The following is a 17879-nucleotide window of genomic DNA, read 5'->3' as shown; positions in this document are numbered from 1 at the left end:
AAAATTCAAACATATGCATTCATGTGTTCGAAACCCCATCAGACTGTATCCCCAGCAGAGGCGGATTTTTGTCCAACCTGTACGACACGTTTGCTACAGTTGCTCCAGTCAGCCGTTGATGTTGACAATCCCCACAGAGGTTTATTTCCTCATCCGTTGGTGAAAGGAAAGTTTGTTTCTCCCCAGTGAGACCCCCTCCCCAGCAAGTGGTCAGCTTTGCCTTGACATATTTAAGATGTCGTTCTTGTGATACCGGTAAGTGTCATGTCAGCACCCGCGTGTGTTCCTTGTTTGGTGTTGGTAAACACCATTGTTTCGGTGTCGGTAAACATCGAGTATTTCCCCAGTCATCGGTAAATGTCTGGTCATTCTTTGGTGTCGGAAAACACCATTGTTTCGGTGTCGGTAAACATCGAGTCTCACTCCAGTCATCAGTAAATGTCTGGTCACCTTTGTTTGGTGTCGGTAAACATCATCTTTCGATGTCGGTAAACGTCGAGTCTTTTCCTCAGTCATCGGTAAATGTCTGATAATTCCCCAGTTAGAGATCCCCAGTAGAGTCATCGATAAATGTCCTATCTGGCTTCCAGTTGCGAATATTTGTTTTTCTCTTCCCAGTAAATTTTTCCCCAGTCATCGGTAAATGTCTGGTCGTTTTTTGGATATCGGTAAACATCATCTTTCGATGTCGGTAAACATCGAGTCTCATCCCAGCCATCGGTAAATGTCTGGTCGTGTGTTACTCTCTTGTTAATAAAATCAAGATCTCCAAGAGTCGTCAGTAAACGTCTTATTCCGTTACAAATATATTTCGTTCCTCCCCAAGTGGAGACGCCATCGGTAAATGGCCCTGTTTTCTTCGATATCGGTAAATATCGAATGCCCAGTTTTATCCGCCATCGGTAAATGGCCCTGTTTTCTTCGATATAGGTAAATATCGAATCCCCAGTTGGAGCAGCCATCGGTAAATGGTCTTGTTGAAGTTGATATCGGTAAATCTCAAGTTTCTCTGAAGCCACCATCGGTAAATGGTCTTGCTTCCTCTTAACATCAAGTTGTTTCCCAGCAGCCATCGGTAAATGGTCTCGCTGAAGTTGATATCGGTAAATATCAAGTTTCCAGTATCCAACCATCGGTAAATGGTTTTGCTTTCTTGAAGTTTGTCTTGCAGTCGTCATCGGTAAATGACGTGGTTCTTCTTGTATCATATCCGGCAGAGTGCAAATTTCCACGGTTCTTTGGTATTCAATCCCTGTTTACCCTGAAAGTCTGACAGCCGTTGCTATCATCCGTTCGGGTTCCCAGCTGATTGAATAGGGGCAGCTGTAGCACCTCAAATTTGCACCCTACCTTTTGTACATTCATTTCATTTAGGTCATGACATTAACATAGTCCACTACATAACATTGCATTGTCCCTTTGCCCAAGTGCAGGCCCATCAGACAAGATTAGGTCAAACTAGTCAGGAGATCAGTCAGTCAAGCAAGCCAGTGCAATTTTCATTGAAGCAAGGCCCTAGGGTTGGTCCAACATGTTCAAATGACCTAGGGATCCCTTGGGAGTGATTTGGTCAAGGTTTGATTGCTCAGAAGTCATCAGTCAGTGTGCAGTCCACCAGAAACCCTAGAAAGTCAATTGTTGGTCAATTGTGCATTTAATCAGTGATTGGATGGTGGGAATTGGTTTGAGAGATCTCATACATGTCCATATAAGCCTCATATAATATGTCAAACATCCACATTGAAGAATTTGAAGTCAAACAAGAAATTTCCAAAAATAGAAAGTTGACCTGTAATTGGAATTTGCCAAAAATGGAAAGTCTTGATCCTCAAAATTACATCATGATACAAGCTTCAAATGAATTTTTGCCCAACATGAAAGTTGAAGATCTTGTTCTTGCCTTTCTAAAAAGTCCAAGAACACTCAATTCCCATGTATGGTTGGCAAGTTATGATCAAATCATTCTCAAAAAATTTTGAACTTCAAAGTGGCATATCTTCCAAACCATTTGGCCAAATTGGGTGGGGTTTTTTGCTACAAGTCCTATTTGATGTGCTCTATCCAAATTTGTCATCACAATTCATCAAAAGTTTACCAATCAAAATGGCCATTTTCAAAGTAGCATGAATTAAATTAAGTGAAGTAAAAAAATGGACTTCCAATTTAAACATCTCCAACACTTTGTGCCAATTGGAATAGTTCAGAAATCATGTTTAGAGGTTGTCTAAAGCCCAAATTCGTGCATATGCATGCACCCCATGCAACTTGTGTTGGTCTTTAGCAAAATGGGCAAAACACCTCTTTTAACCAAATTCCAATTACCATTTCAATTAATCATGATTAATAGATGTTAAACAGACTATATATGTCACTTTTCTGCTGAGAAAACCCTAGCACACTACACTAAAACAGAAAAATTGCATTCTCTCTCAAATTCCCATTTTTGGTTCACTTGAACTTTTCTGAAAAAATCTCAAAGGAACTTGTGTTGCTATCCATTAGTTCATCATCCACCAACCTTTGTCAAGCTTTTGCAAGCACAAGAACACGACTGTAGGGCCATCTTCCACACTGTTCTATCAAAGCTTCATCCATGGCAGATTTCAATGGGAGTTGTTTCGAAGATTGTTGAGTCACGAGCTACTATCCATTCATCATCTAAAGCATATTGGGGCATCTGTTTCAGCCATTTGAAGCCAAACAACCATCAAATCACAACTGTGCTTCAGATTTGGTAAGGACTCGAACTTAACCATTCCCAAAATCATGATATGCTTCTTATAGATCTCTTTGCCATGATTGTTTTGAGCTTTGAACCAAGAAAAATGGTTGAGTATTTTGAGAGTTACATTGATTTTAAAGTTGTGTTGTCAAATATGTTTGTGTTTGCTTCTTACTGTCTAGCTCGATTTGATCAAAACCATGGTTAGATTTGGATTGAGTGTTGTTTGCTGGTTTGATTGATATGCTCACTTCCCAAATCTGGGAAATTTGTTCATCATCGAGGATGAACATGTACTGTAGCTTGATGAACCCTAAAACCTTGCCCAGATTGTTTGTTTGATCGTGTTTTTATGTTTTCTGCATGGAGTCACTGTTTTATTCGCCATGAGCCAATAGGAATGCAGCTTTCCCTTAAGTGAAACGCAGCGTTTCACTTAAGGGACCAGATATTTACCATTATGCCATTTTCGTTTTAATTATTTTAATTAATCATTTTATTTCTTCATTTTATTTCATTTTGATCACCAAACTTACAAAAATCATAAGTCCTTCATTGTTTATCCAAAATTCATGGGATTTTTTGCTAAATGCTCATCTTGATCTCTAGTTTTTTATCATGATTTTTCCAGATTTTTTGCATGTATGGATTTTTAATTGTGCTAGGGTTTGTCATATGTGTCCATTCTATGTATGTGTTGCCAAATCAATTGTGAAATGATGATACATTATCCAATGACTCCCAATTTTTTGTGCTTAAACTAGACAGATTCATGGTGATTTTGGTGTAGAGTTTGTGAATTTATCATTGCTGGCTTGTGAGTTATGATTTTTTGATTAAGGGTGTGACAATTTGTGTCACACCATTGATGTCCAACTTCATGATTTTAATTACCATGCTTCTTGAACTCAAATTGGTCTGATTTTTTGCATGGACATGCTTATGGATGTTGAGAATGTGTATGAATTTTTCTGGAATTTTGGAGTGCATTTTCTATTTGATTGATAATTTCTCCCCTGTTAGACCAAAATGTTGACTTTTGTGATACATGATGCCATATGATTTGTGAAATTCTCATACATTATTGGATGGACATGAAATTTGACATGTGATTAGTAGACATCTTAAGGTTTATCTTGGTTTTAGTCCCATTCATTTCTCATATGTTGTCACTGATTTATGATTTATTGAAGTTGGTGCATGTTTGGTTGACTTCTTTGAGCATGTTTGAACTTGCCTTGCCTTTCTGATTTTCATTGACCTACTTCCCTTGACCCAAATGAGCTGAATTTTGGTATGCTTATCATGTTATGGATGTTGTTTGATCATGAATTATTTGAGAATTTATTGAATTGTTTATGATTGGTTTTGAGTTGAGTCTTGCTGTTGAGTCTTGCTGTTGACTCCTTTGAGGTTCTATTTGCCATACTTTGACCTAATTTGCTTATGAAATGATGATGATGATTGATATGAACATGAAACCAATTGAGTTTTGTTTCTTGATTGCTTGAACTTGATTTTGGACACTTGTCACTTGCTGCTTTGACTTTCTTATCTCTTTTTGACCCTAGGCTTGTCCTAGTGGTCATGTTGCTCATGTTTAAGTTTGTTGTTTCAGGTTAAGCAACAAATACCCAAAGAGATCAATACAAATTGATTGAGCTTGATTGATTATCATGACTAACTTGTTTGTTTTGTAGGTTGCTTGGCTCACATGCTTTGAGCCTTGTGCATTGCACATTTAACTGATTGTGTTGACTGTTGATCTCTATCTCATTTTGTTTTGACTTTGAATTGTGTACTGATGTTGTCTGACTGGTTTCAGGTACCTTTAGTTGCTTATAGTTCTTTAAGAACTTTGCTTTGCTTTGCTTAAGAGCAATTTGCATTGAGGTATAACTTCTTATCTTCATGTAGTCTGGAAGACCTGGCCCGTTACTTGGCCAGGCAACTGTCTGAAGTCCTCCTTAAGAGGCAATGTTTGTGACTGTTTACATTTGTCCTTGTATATAGTCAAAGACCTCCTAAGTGAAGAGGCAATTGGCAGAACCCAAGGGATATGCAATCTATCCCCTGCTATTCTGTGTGTCATCTGCTTTGCTCACACCACTGTGTTGATGCATTGCAGATACAAACCCAAGATCTTGTACAATTGTACAGTTGAGTCAGTATCAAATGTGTAGAAGGGTTCCCACTTTCTGAACCCACACATTCTTGTCTTAAGCTCTCCCAGGCCAGGGATAAGAGCTGTGAAGTCTTATCTTCACTCACCTTTCATCTGCTTCACCTTAGCCCCTCAATGGCAAGGTTAAGAGCTAACACTACCCAGTTCCAGTGGTTTGTTTGTTGAGGTTGATATGACCCCTCGACTAAAACCTAACCTTGATTGAGCCCATTGCTTGCATATAGTGTGTGCTACTTGTGCTTGTGTGTTTGTTTGACTTGCTTCCTGTGCAAGTTAGGTTTAGTTTAGCTTGCTTCCTGTGCAAGTTAGGTGTGGCTTGCTTCCTGTGCAAGTCATGTTTAGGATAGGCTTGCTTCCTGTGCAAGTTAGCTAGAAACCTTAACTTAGGGATGAATTTGCATGATAACATCTAGGCTCGAGTCGTAGTCTCCCTAGTTGTGTCTCCCTCTGTTATCTGGTTAGGCTAGTCCTTTTTCCCTCCGTAGGGGAACTACGCCGCCCTGATCCTCATACCAGATGAGGTACGTAGGCAGGAGATGAGCTGATCTCTCCGGGCGCCCTTTTGTTTTGTTTGTGTGAGTTGTTTCTTCTTTTCTGGTTGGAGTCCGACGTAAGTCCAGCGATTGGCAGTTGGTTTCCTGTGTGTGTTTGTTGGTTCGGATGCTGATGTAAGTCCAGTAATTGGCATTCGGGCTCCATGTTTGCCTTTGCCTGTTTTTGTTTGTGTGCGCGTCAGCCGAGCTACGAATGCTCTGATTCTCCTTCGTCCAAAGGAGATACGTATGCATAGGACGCGAAATCCTAGCGAGCATGTGTCGTTTCCCTAGTCCGAACTACTTTGACTCTGATGTCTATGCCTGATAGACTAAGTAGGCCCAGGATGCGGTATCCTGCCGAGTCAGTCTTGTTTGTTTTCCTGTGTCTCCTTCAGCCTGTGTGTGTGTGTGTTTGAGCAGTGTTTTAGCAACCATTTTCCTTCCTATTGTGCGTGGATCCCGTCGAGTACGACGGATGCGTAGGGGTGCTAATACCTTCCCTTCGCATAACCGACTCCCGATCCCATTCTCTTTGGTCGCGAGACCATGTTCTTTCCAGGTTTACTCTGAGCGTTTCCTTTCCCTCTCTTGGGATAAATAACGCACGGTGGCGGCTCTGTTGTTCTTGTTTTCCCGCCGGTTTTTCGCGTAATGCGACAGTACCTTTGTCGAATATTTCTTAGAAGCACTTGGTGACGCTTCGACAGAAGTTTTCTTGGTGGGAATCCTTACGGCTAAGGAAAGAAAGGAGATTCAGAAACGGATATAAGAGACACATGATAATATAGTTAGAATAACAAAGGAAAAAATCATGTTTTTTGTGAACACCTTCAAGAATGGGATCTTCCACGCGAACGTGTTCTATTCCAATATGAAGGTGTCCTTGGTATTCGTCCAGATGATACTTAGTCGGAACCACACGCTCAACAGGTTTTTTGTACTGTTGACGAAGAATTTTCATAAAATCCCCACAAACGAACCAATCTGGAAACGGAGGGCTAAATGCCACGCCAAATTCAGCAGTTGGCAGAGGAGGAAATTTTGGTGGATGACAACTGAAAGCCAGGTCATAGCGCGCCTCTGGTCGAACATTTGAAGGCAATGGCAATTTTTCAAACTTCTCCGTCAATTTACGTTTTAATTCTGCTGCTGCTTCATGTATGGTTCGACTAAGATCATCAGGTCTATACGCAGTTTCGAAATATTTTTGAAATTTTTGTATTTCTCTAATGTGTCTTTGAATACCTTTTTTGGTCCGATCCTGCACAAAAGAAAAAGCGTTTGTTAAATGTGTAGTGAAAGCTGCTACGTCAAAAAATCTGGTAGAATAATAATCCTTCCACCACTCATCAAACTCAGGAGTACATAGAAAAGATGGTCGAAAGATCACTGGTCGAATGTCAAGAGAGTCATCAGTCAGCTTCTTCGACAGTTCTTTGCTCTCATCTTCAGTATGAAGGGAATTGTAAAAAATGATGGATCCTTTCTTTGGGAAGATGGGTCGAGGTTTTATTTGGATCAAGCCAAACTGTCTGGCAACGAAATTGGGTTGATAGACTATCAAAGCTATTTGGTTCTTGGTTGCGTTACGATGGGAAAAAAGGAGCCTGGGGGTTAAAAATGATTCCCAAACATTCAAAAATACATTTTCATCCTCCTGCATTTCCAAAGGCAGTTGTTGGGTAAACCACTCAGGTCCAATTTTCCTATCAGCAAAAGGTGCCATGGTCAAAGTAAAATGGTACCTTTTGGCAAACATCATGACATAACTTTTGAAAGCTTGTCGAAGGCTAATTCCTTCATCAGTTGGCGTTAGTTGCACCAACCTAGGCCATTCGACAGTCCTGCCTTTCACTTCTTCTTCGTCCACCTCTAGTTCTACAGGAAGAGAAGCTTCAAAGGTGGCATTGAGCCATAATTGTAAAAGCCAGAAAGGTCATGACAAATTGATTTTACCTTGGGTTTTGATGGTTTTCAAAAGATGTACGCTCTCACTCAAAGATTCGTAAAGATTCTCCAAAACCATTTCACTTAAACATAGTTTGGTGCCTGCGTGAAGCTGATTGGCCATGGTGATGAATCTCTTGGCAACCTGGAGGGAACGAGAGCAAAATACATATTTGGATAGCCACAGAGTCAAGAAGGCTATGTGTTCGACATCTGAGACTTCCTTGGTACTCTTGTCATGATAATAAGATGTAAATAGAGAGTATGGAGCAAAGCTAGTGTCGAAAGCGATGGTATCTTCGTTTAGGTTAGTGGGGTTGAAATCTATCCCATTGGGGTGAAGGCCAACGATGGATGCTGCGTCGAAGAGAGTGGGTGTGACCATCCCACAAGGAAGGTGAAAAGTGTTGTAGGTGCTGTCCCAAAAATAAAGCGAAGCTAAAAGCATATTGGGGCAAATATTGGGTCCTACTCTCGACAATTGAATAAGGTCGAAAATGCCTACTTCCTTCCAAAAATCCCCTTTAATCTTTTCAACTTTATTTAGCCAAGATAAGTAGTCGGACGGATCTTTCGGCCATGGACAAGTTCTAAATATCCTGTTGTAATTCAAATAAGTTAAGTTCAACTCTCCGTCATCAGTCGAACTCGGTGGGTCATTTTGCTCTACAGTTTTCTCTTTAGGTTGAGGTTTCACTCCAGCACCTATGGGTTTGGTATGGAAATAAGTTGGAAAAAATTCTTTTAAACGATCTGGTTTAATCTCTGGATTCGGAAGTGGACCTAACATAGCGTGACAGTTTCCAGAAACAAGAACAGGAATTAATACCTGGGATTTGTAGATACATTCTTTTTCTCTCTCATTGGGAGGTTCAGGAACATATTGTTGGTTTCCAATAGTCATTGGTCCCTTCAAATCATGTGCAGGAGAAAGAGCTGAATCTTGATTCTTCTTGGAATGTTTGCTGCTGGAAGGTTTGTGAGGAGCCATTGTTGGGAAGAACAAAGGAATTTTTCTCAGGAAAGTTGAAAGTTTAAGAAAAATGGGTATGAAGAAAGGAGTTCTGAAGCGTTAAAAAAGTTCAGAGAAAATGGTTTATGGGTATTTATAGAAGGAAGATGATAAAAACGCTTTGAAATGTTAATGATGATTGTGGGACACACGACCGATTTTCATGGTGATGTTGAAGAGGTGGAAGTTGAAAAGAGACCATGATGTTAGGAAATGATGGAGATAGAGTCTGAACGTGGGCTAGACGTGACATCTTGGAGAAAGTGTAATGATGAATCTGTATTGGAAATTGAGATTACAAAAACTTGGAAATAATGAAATTAAATGACATGGCATCAAAACACTGGTTGACAACAAATGACTGTTTCTCCAAAACAGTCGAAACATCTTTGCTGGGGGGCAATTTGTATACATGCGTTTTTGACGCCATGAGATTAGTATGCAAAAGGGTTCTTTCGATAAATGACGCCATGGGATTGATAGTTTAGTTGATAAGTGTTTTCAACACTTCGACATATTGATGGTTCGACATTTCGACAAGATGTTTGCAGATGAAGAGACGTCTTTGACAGGCATGGATGATATTATGGTATTTCGACAATTCGACAAAGTCTGGAGAGAGACGTCATTTCGACATAAAGTGAAATTTTAAATTCAAAAGAGTTGTGACGTTTGGCAGAAGACGCGTGGAAGCATCTGGCGAAAGGAAGAAAGCCAAGTGTCACAGTTTTAGGATTTGTTCGTTAGTAACAGTTATTTTGTTTGTATATAAATAGGATAGTTGTTATCAGAAAAAGGGTGTGTGAAAAACTTTTACAAAATTCCTGCAAATACTCAAAGTACCCGTGTGAGAGAAAAGAGTCATATTTGGAACATGTACGTGTAAACAAACACCAATTCTTTCAAAGTTTTACTTTATAAAATTCAAAGTTCTTTACCAATTTTTCTTTACATTTACCAGTCATTTATCTTTCTGCATTTTCGTTTCGACACTATATGCTTCGGCATTTATATTCCATCATTTATCTTAATCTTGTCAAGTTTCCTTTATTTAAACATTTGTAATCAATATCTTTCGACATGAAAGACTTAGTAAACCAAATAAAAGATACAAAAGTTGTTCTAGAGATTTACAAAGTTGTTTAGATTTGCACATGTCCTAGGATTTGTATGGTTGATCCTGCAAGTAACCCAATTCGACAAGTTTTGGAAAACCAGAGGTTGTTCGCCAAAATCAACTACGAACAGAGCCCCAAAAGAAGAACAAATTTGTAGCCCTGAAATCCAGATCTGAGAGACGTAAACCAGAAAAGAACAAAGCCCTTCAAGCTAAAGAAGAAGATAATGACGACTCTGAAAAGGAAGATTCTAATGATGAGGAAGAGTTATCCCTTCTGACCAGAAGAGTAAAACAACTCTGGAGAAAAAGGAATAACAACTTCAGAAGACCAAGACCCAATGGAGATCGCTCAGAATCAACTTTCAGAAGCAAATCAAACAAAGAGGTAACATGCTATGAATGTAAAGAAATAGGTCATTACAGAAACGAATGTTCAAAGCTCAAGAAAGAAAGCTCCGGAAGAGAAGGATTCAAGACAAATTCCTTCAAAACTAAGAAGGGACTCATGGCCACCTGGGACGACTCTGAATCTGATGCCTCAGAATCAGACTCTGAAGAAGAATAGGAAAATGTGGCATTCATGGCTACCACATCTAGAAACTCATCAGAGAGAGAATCTGGTCCTGAAGAGGTATTTTCTGATCTTTCTCGCTCTGACCTTGAATCTTGCCTATCTGAATCTCTAAACTCATATCAGAAACTTAAACAAAAATTTAAAGCATTAAAAAGGGTCCTTGAAGGAACCATTGAAGAATGTGATAAACTTGAGATAACAGTTTCTGAATTAAAGGATGACGTTCTGATTTTGAAAAGAGAAAAAGAATCTACAAATAAACAACGTTTAAAACTTGAAGAAGCATTATCTCAAGCCCCACAAACTTCTAACACAATTATATATGTATATGAAAAAGGCTTTTCAAAAGTTTCTGAAAAATGGATAGAAAGAAGCAGAATGACCTCTATGATTTATGGAGTCAGTCAGAATAAGAAAAGAGGAATAGGATATGATTCTAATAAAGACAAACACATATATTTTGCAGATGATAGACCTAAATCCCCATTTTCTTATCACTACACACATGCACAAACACAAAATTTTACCAATGCTAGAAAGCCCAAAGTTTCAAGAAACTCTGGGAGAACTAATCACAAAGGACCCAAAAGATTCTGAGTACCAAAGGATAAGATAGTTTATGTTACAGATATCCTATGCAGCAGAGTTAAGACACCAATCATGATACTTGGACTCTGGATGCTCGCGACACATGACGGGAAGAAAGCATATGTTCCAAATCCTGGAACTTAAAGATGCTGACTTCGTAGGTTTCGGAGGAAATCAGAAAGGAAGAATTAGAGGCTCCAGAATTATTGGTAATGGATCTCTTCCCTCTATATCTGATGTTCTCTATGTCGAAGGATTAATTCATAACTTGTTATCAATAAGTCAATTAAGTGATAATGGTTATGATATAATCTTCAATCAAAAAACATGTAAAGCAATTAATCAAAATAATGGAACAGTTCTATTCACTGGAAAGAGGAAAAACAACATTTACAAAATTAATCTTTCAGATCTAAAAGATCAAAATGTAAAATGTTTAATGTTTGTAAATGAAGAGCAATGGGTATGGCATTTACGCTTGGACCATATTAGCATGAGAAGGATTTCTCATCTAAATAAACTCGAGTTAGTCAGAGGTCTACCTGAACTGAAGTTTTCTTCAGATGCCCTGTGTGAGGCATGTCAGAAAGGAAAAATTTCAAAAACATCTTTTAAAAAGAAAAATATTGTTTCTACATCTAAGCCTCTAGAACTTCTTCACATTGACCTGTTTGGACCTGTTAAGACAGCTTCAATCAATGGAAAGAAGTATGGACTGGTCATTATTGATGACTTTAGTCGCTGGACATGTGTAAAATTTCTAAAGCACAAGAATGAGTCACATTATGTATTCACTAGCTTCTGTTCTAAATTGCAAAACGAATTTGACTCTAAAATCATTAGAGTCATAAGTGATCATGGTGGTGAATTCGAAAACAAGTTCTTTGAGGAACTTTTTGATACGAATGGAACATCCCATGATTTCTCATGTCCTAGAACTCCACAACAAAATGGGGTTGTAGAAAGGAAGAATAGGACACTCCAAGAAATGACCAGAACCATGATTAACGAAACAAATGTGGCTAAGCACTTTTGGGCTGAAGCAGTAAATATAGCATGTTATATCCAAAATAGAATCTCTATAAGACCTATTCTAGAGAAGACTCCTTATGAATTGTGTAAGGGAAGAAAACCCAACATTTATTACTTCCATCCCTTTGGATGCTCTTGTTTTATTCTTAATACTAAAGAACATCTGAACAAGTTTGATTCAAAAGCACAAAAAGGTATTATGTTAGGATACTCAGAACGCTCTAAGGGCTACAGAGTATACAATACAAAAACCAAAATTGTGGAAGAATCAATACATGTCAGATTTGATGATAAGCTTGACTCTGAAAAGTCAAAGCTAGTTGAAAAACTTGCAAATCTAGAGATAACTCTTGTAGGTTCTGACGAAAAGACTAAAGGACCTGAGGAAGTTGAAAAGAAAAATTCAGAAATAACTGAAAACTCAACTATCCAGAAAAGATCAAGAATTCGTCCAAACATCTCCGAAGAATTGATTCTGGGAAACAAGGATGAACCTGTCAGAATAAGGTCTACATTCAAAGCATCTGAAGAAACTCCACTGGGATTAGTATCTCTGATTGAGCCTACTTCCTATGATGAGGCACTTCAAGACAATGATTGGATTCTGGCAATGAAAGAAGAACTTGATCAATTCACAAAGAATGACGTATGGGATCTTGTCCCGAAGCCAAAAGGAACTCATATTATTGGCACAAGATGGGTATTCAGAAAAAAAAACTAAACGAAAAGGGAGAAGTTGTCAAAAATAAAGCACGGCTGGTAGCACAAGGTTGCAGTCAACAAGAAGGGATTGACTACAACGAAACCTTTGCTCCAATCACCAGGTTAGAATCTATTTGTTTACTTGTATCATTCGCTGTAAATCATTCCATCAAATTATATCAGATGGATGTCAAGAGCGCATTTCTTAATGGTTATATCTCAGAAGAAGTGTACGTTCATCAACCTCCAGGTTTTGAAAACTCTAAATGTCCAAAACATGTTTTTAAACTGAAAAAATCTTTGTATGGTCTAAAACAAACTCCTAGAGCTTGGTATGAGAGACTAAGCAACTTTCTTCTGGAACATGATTTTATTAGAGGAAAGGTTGATTCGACACGTTTATGTAAAAACATTAGAAATGATCTCATGATATGTCAGACATATGTTGATGATATATTTTTGGTTCAGCTAACCCCTCTGTTTGTCAAGAATTCTCTGAGTTAATGCAGGCAGAATTTGAAATGAGTTTGATGTAAGAACTAAAATTCTTTCTGGGAATTCAAATTAATCAAGCTTCAGAAGCTACATATGTATACCAAAGTAAATACATAAAAGACATTCTGAAAAAGTTTGAAATGTCAGAACACAAACCAGCAAAGACACCCATGCATCCAACCTGCATTCTGGAGAAAGAAGAAATAACTCAAAAGGTTTGTCAGAAGCTCTATCGTGGTATGATATGCTCTCTTCTCTATCTAACAGCTACACGGCCAGATATTCTTTTTAGTGTATGTCTCTGAGCCAGATTCCAATCAGACCCAAGGGAATCTCATTTAACAACAGTTAAGAGAATCCTAAGGTATCTAAAAGGAACACCTAACCTTGGTCTGATGTATGAGAAAACATCAGAGTCTAGACTCTCTGGATATTGTGATGCAGATTATACATGAGACAAAATGAAACGTAAAAGCACATCTAGAAACTGTCAGTTCTTGGGAAACAATCTTATATCCCAGGCCAGCAAAAGACAGTCAACCATTGCACTTTCTACTGCAGAAGCAGAATATATAGCTGCTTCTCTATGCACTACTCAGATGCTCTGGATGAATAATCAACTAGAAGATCTTCAGATATATGAGAGTAACATTCTTATCTTCTATGATAATATTGCTGCCATTTGTGTAAGTAAGAACCCTATTCTGCATTCCAGAGCAAAGCATATAGAAATAAAACATCATTTAATCAGAGACTATGTTCAAAAAGGGGTAATCTCTTTAAATTTATAGATACAGACCACTAATGGGTTGATATCTTCACAAAACCCATTGCTGAAGATAGATTCTCATTCATTCTGAAACATTTCAAAATTGAAAATTGCCCAGAATGAATCAAACGTGCTTCTTTGAAATGGAAAAATAAGGGTCTGAACGCAACATCTAGTGTATGGATCTGAATCTGATACTTCTACCAGTTAGAAGTCATCTAAATCAGAAATCCTCAAGATCTAATCTTTCGGTATTCCTGAAGATCAGATAGATCAACACATGGTTTCTCTTGCGTCTGACCTTGGATCTTCTAGACACCTGTCTAGCAGAAATCAAGAGACAGACCCTTGAGATCTCCTCGAGCAGTGTGCTGATTTGTGGATTAGACATCCATCATTAGCTGTAATAAATTTCTCCCCTAGCATGTCAACTCTTTTTCTGTGACATCATTAAATTTAACTATTCATCTTCCATCTAACACTGTCATTTTGCATGCCCCTATTTTGTACTTATAGTTACCACACTTCACACTTTCACACTTTTCACCCACATCCTACTCAAACCTCTCTCTCTCTCAAGCATCCTCAACGATCTTCAACGTTATTCAACAACTTCATCTCCTTCTTCATGGATTCCCAACAACAATCAGTGTACAACTACTCACAACAAATGGAATCAACAGAACAACCTCAAATTTCTTCCCAACAAACCACTGCAACAACTGGTGTTATCTCCATTCCCATATACAAAGAACCCCATATTTTGGATCGTGAACCCCACATCAACCTTGCCACTCCGTTTGACAAGCTCGAAGTCTTGTGTGAATCCTTGGTTGATTTCGAAAACATGAAAAGAAATGGAATAGATCTTGCTAAAGAACTCATAAAGCAAGGATAGGAAACCTGCTTTCAAAGGCTCTATGGTCCCGTATACACATATCTGGTCAAGGAATTTTGGCGTTTTGCAGATTCAGATGACCACTATATTGTGTCCTATGTTCTGAGGGTGAAGATCGTCATCACCGAGAAATCAATTGCTTCCCTTCTGAACATGGAGAAGACAGGGGGAAGACGTATTTACAACATCAACCCTAGGGCAAAATACATGTCCCAGGAAATTGCCCTAACAATTTTCAAGCAGAACGCTAAGGGTAATTCATCCAAAAACAAAGAACTTCATTAGAACCTCAGAGTCTGGCTGAAGATCATTCTGGGGACTATTCATCACCGCCCAACGTCCAACTCTTCAGACTATATCAACACTGATCAGAAGTGTATACTCTATTGCCTCCACAAAGGGCTCAAGCTGAATCTGCCAGCGTTGTTGCTTAAGTACCTAAGGGACTCTGTAAGAGACACCAGGAACAACATGAAGCCCATAACCTATATTCCTCTAGGAAGCTGATATCTGACGTTCTGATAGAGAGCGGTTTGGTGGATCATCTGATCCATCACAATCTGATGGGGGATGTAACTGTTGACTATGGGAGGCCTCTAAACGCACGAAATTTGAAGAGCATGAGGGTAATTGAGCAGATTCGAGTAATGCCTTTATTGGACACATCCTGGGAAGCCCTGAAAGATCAGAGGAAAATTACCAACGACCTCTACCTCTTATCAAAAATTGATCCTCCAGAGGTTGTTGCACACTATCTGCAGGATCTGGCCAACCAAGGAGTTGACATCTCAGACTTCTCTGTGGACTGGCTGCCTGAGTATCCACCCAATTTTATGAAGCGATAACGGGAGACCTCTGAGAAGTCGAAGAAGGCTAAGAAAGCAAAGTTAGGGGAACCTTTTGTCTCAAGACCTCATGTCCCTCTGATCTCCTCCTCCAAATCTCCAAGTAAGTCTCTGCCTCCTAACTCTCAATCTCTTCATTTAAGGCACCTTGCTTCTTCCCTTCCTAAAACCTCACCCATCTATCTACACTCTGAACCTTCACCCTCCACTACCAAACCCTCTGAAACACCTACCTCTAACCCACCATCACCCCCTCTTCAAAAATTCAACCTCACCACCACAACCTTGTCCATCTCTGAAGTTGAAATGTTCAATGAACCAATATCACCACCCTCTTCAAAACCCTCATCCCCACCTTACTACACCATCTCCTCTGACTCAGATCCCTTTGACCCCCAATCTCCCACTTTGGCTCAGCTTCAGGCTCGTGCCCTTTCCACACACCATCAATCTGAACCAGAAGCCAACATTCCATCATCATCTGAATAACCACCGACACCTCCATTTGAACCTCCCATCGAAACACCCTCTAAAAACCCTATCATCCATAACTCTGAACCTCCCGCTGAAACCACCTCTACACCACCAGCATATACATCTCTTATCCCTGAACTAGAACCTAACTTCCTCACCCTGGAAGAAACAATAACCCTATTTGCTGAGTCCTCAGTGGAGAAGATCAGATCATTATCTGAGAACTCTGGTATCAGTGATGATCCCTCTGTAGTGAGGATTCACTGGAACAGAGTGATCAGATGGATGACCTTTAAGGTCTTCAAGCTGAAAGGCCTCTCTAAACAAGTCCGAAATGACTTCATCAGAGAAGCTGGAGAGAGGCTGCAGGCACGTCTGGTCAGAGAGGCAGAAGAGAAGGCCAGAAGAGAAGCAGAAGAGAAGGCTCGTGTGGAAGAAGAGCAAAGGGCTAGAGAAGCTGCAGAGAAGGCTGTTGCTGCTGTTGAAGCAAAAGCAAAAGCTGATGCTGAAGAAGCAAGACGCATAGCTGCATAAGAAGCTGCAAAGGAAAGTAATGATGCTCTGACTTAGGGAGAGCAATCTTATTCTAATTTCACTCCTCTTGTCTTGAATACTCTGGAAGAGCTACAGAAGGAGCAATAGATAGTGAGAGCAAGACTGGACCAACAGGACTCCGTCAGCAACAACATTTAGAACTTGCTGACTCAGCTGCTCCAAAGGATGCCTCCGCCTCCGAACCCTTAGGCACTTAGGCTTTGCTTGTTGTCTTCCTTACTTATTTGTTGTATTTTATGTTTTTCTCTTTGTTTTGAATAACTGCTTATCTGTAATTCTCTTTCTCATATATGAATCCAATTTTGACTACTCTCTTTTTTGCTGAGTCTTTTTGAATCTGACAAAAAGGGGGAGAATAAAAACAGCTCTGATGAAATAATATCTAAGCCCCTTACTGCATTGCGCACAATTAAAAAGTCTTATGATAATTCTAAGATATGCAGGAAATATCTAAGGTAAAAACCAGCTAATATGCAAGGATGATCTGGTAAGAACATCTAAAATTTTCTTTATCTATCTCAAGGGGAGTCGTCATTCATCTGACTCTGAGATAATTTTTTAAATACTTATTAAAGTATCACTGTTTCATCATCTCTCTGAAGTCTTTTTTGTCATCATCAAAAAGGGGGAGATTGTAAGAATAAGACTTTGTATCTACAATTCTCTCTAAGGTTTTGATGATAACAAAGGATGAAACAAATTGGTACCCTAACATAATTTATCTAAGTGTGCAGAACTCTAATCCAAAAAAGGGTCAGATAGACATATATTTGATACACGCGCAAGTCCAGAATGACCACTTAGAAGTTATTCAACACATGCTCTGACACTGAACCAAAGGAAGTGCACAAGTTCTACGTAGAAAGAAGTTTCAAATTCTCTGAATCTGAACAACGCACTGTAAAGGTCAAATGCTTTTTGACTCTGAAGTAATCACTGTCAAAAAGACATCAAGAACCTCTGAAGTGAATCGACCTTTAGCACTATCTGAAGATACACGCGCTAAACAAAAACTTTGATCTTTGCACACTCTGATTCAGAACCGATCACTAAGACTTGGCAGTGAAGTCTTCTGCTTTTGGCAAGAATCTATTTTTGGAAGAAAGTTAACACGCCCCAAACTGCTATGGAAACAACAAGAGATTAATTACATTAAACGTCCATCATTGCCAAGATTCTTTCATCCAACGGTCTTTTCATCAAATCTCTATATATAGGATGGATCATCTTCATAACAAAAAACGAAACACGCAAGAATATTGCAACCAAATCATAAATCTATTATTCATTTTCTTTTCACGCGATTTGTTGCTCTAAGTGTGGAATATTTTTTTTGTTCTCATATTGTGTAACTTCTGCTTACTTAGAAGCACTAAGCACATAATTTTTTTTTACTTGCTGAATATTCCTCAAGTGACTTGTGAA

The sequence above is a fragment of the Lathyrus oleraceus genome, chromosome 3 (assembly GCF_024323335.1).
Source record: "Lathyrus oleraceus cultivar Zhongwan6 chromosome 3, CAAS_Psat_ZW6_1.0, whole genome shotgun sequence".
Lineage (NCBI taxonomy): Eukaryota > Viridiplantae > Streptophyta > Magnoliopsida > Fabales > Fabaceae > Lathyrus > Lathyrus oleraceus.
The sequence above is the reverse complement of the archived record's forward strand: the minus strand, read 5'-3'. Positions refer to the sequence as shown.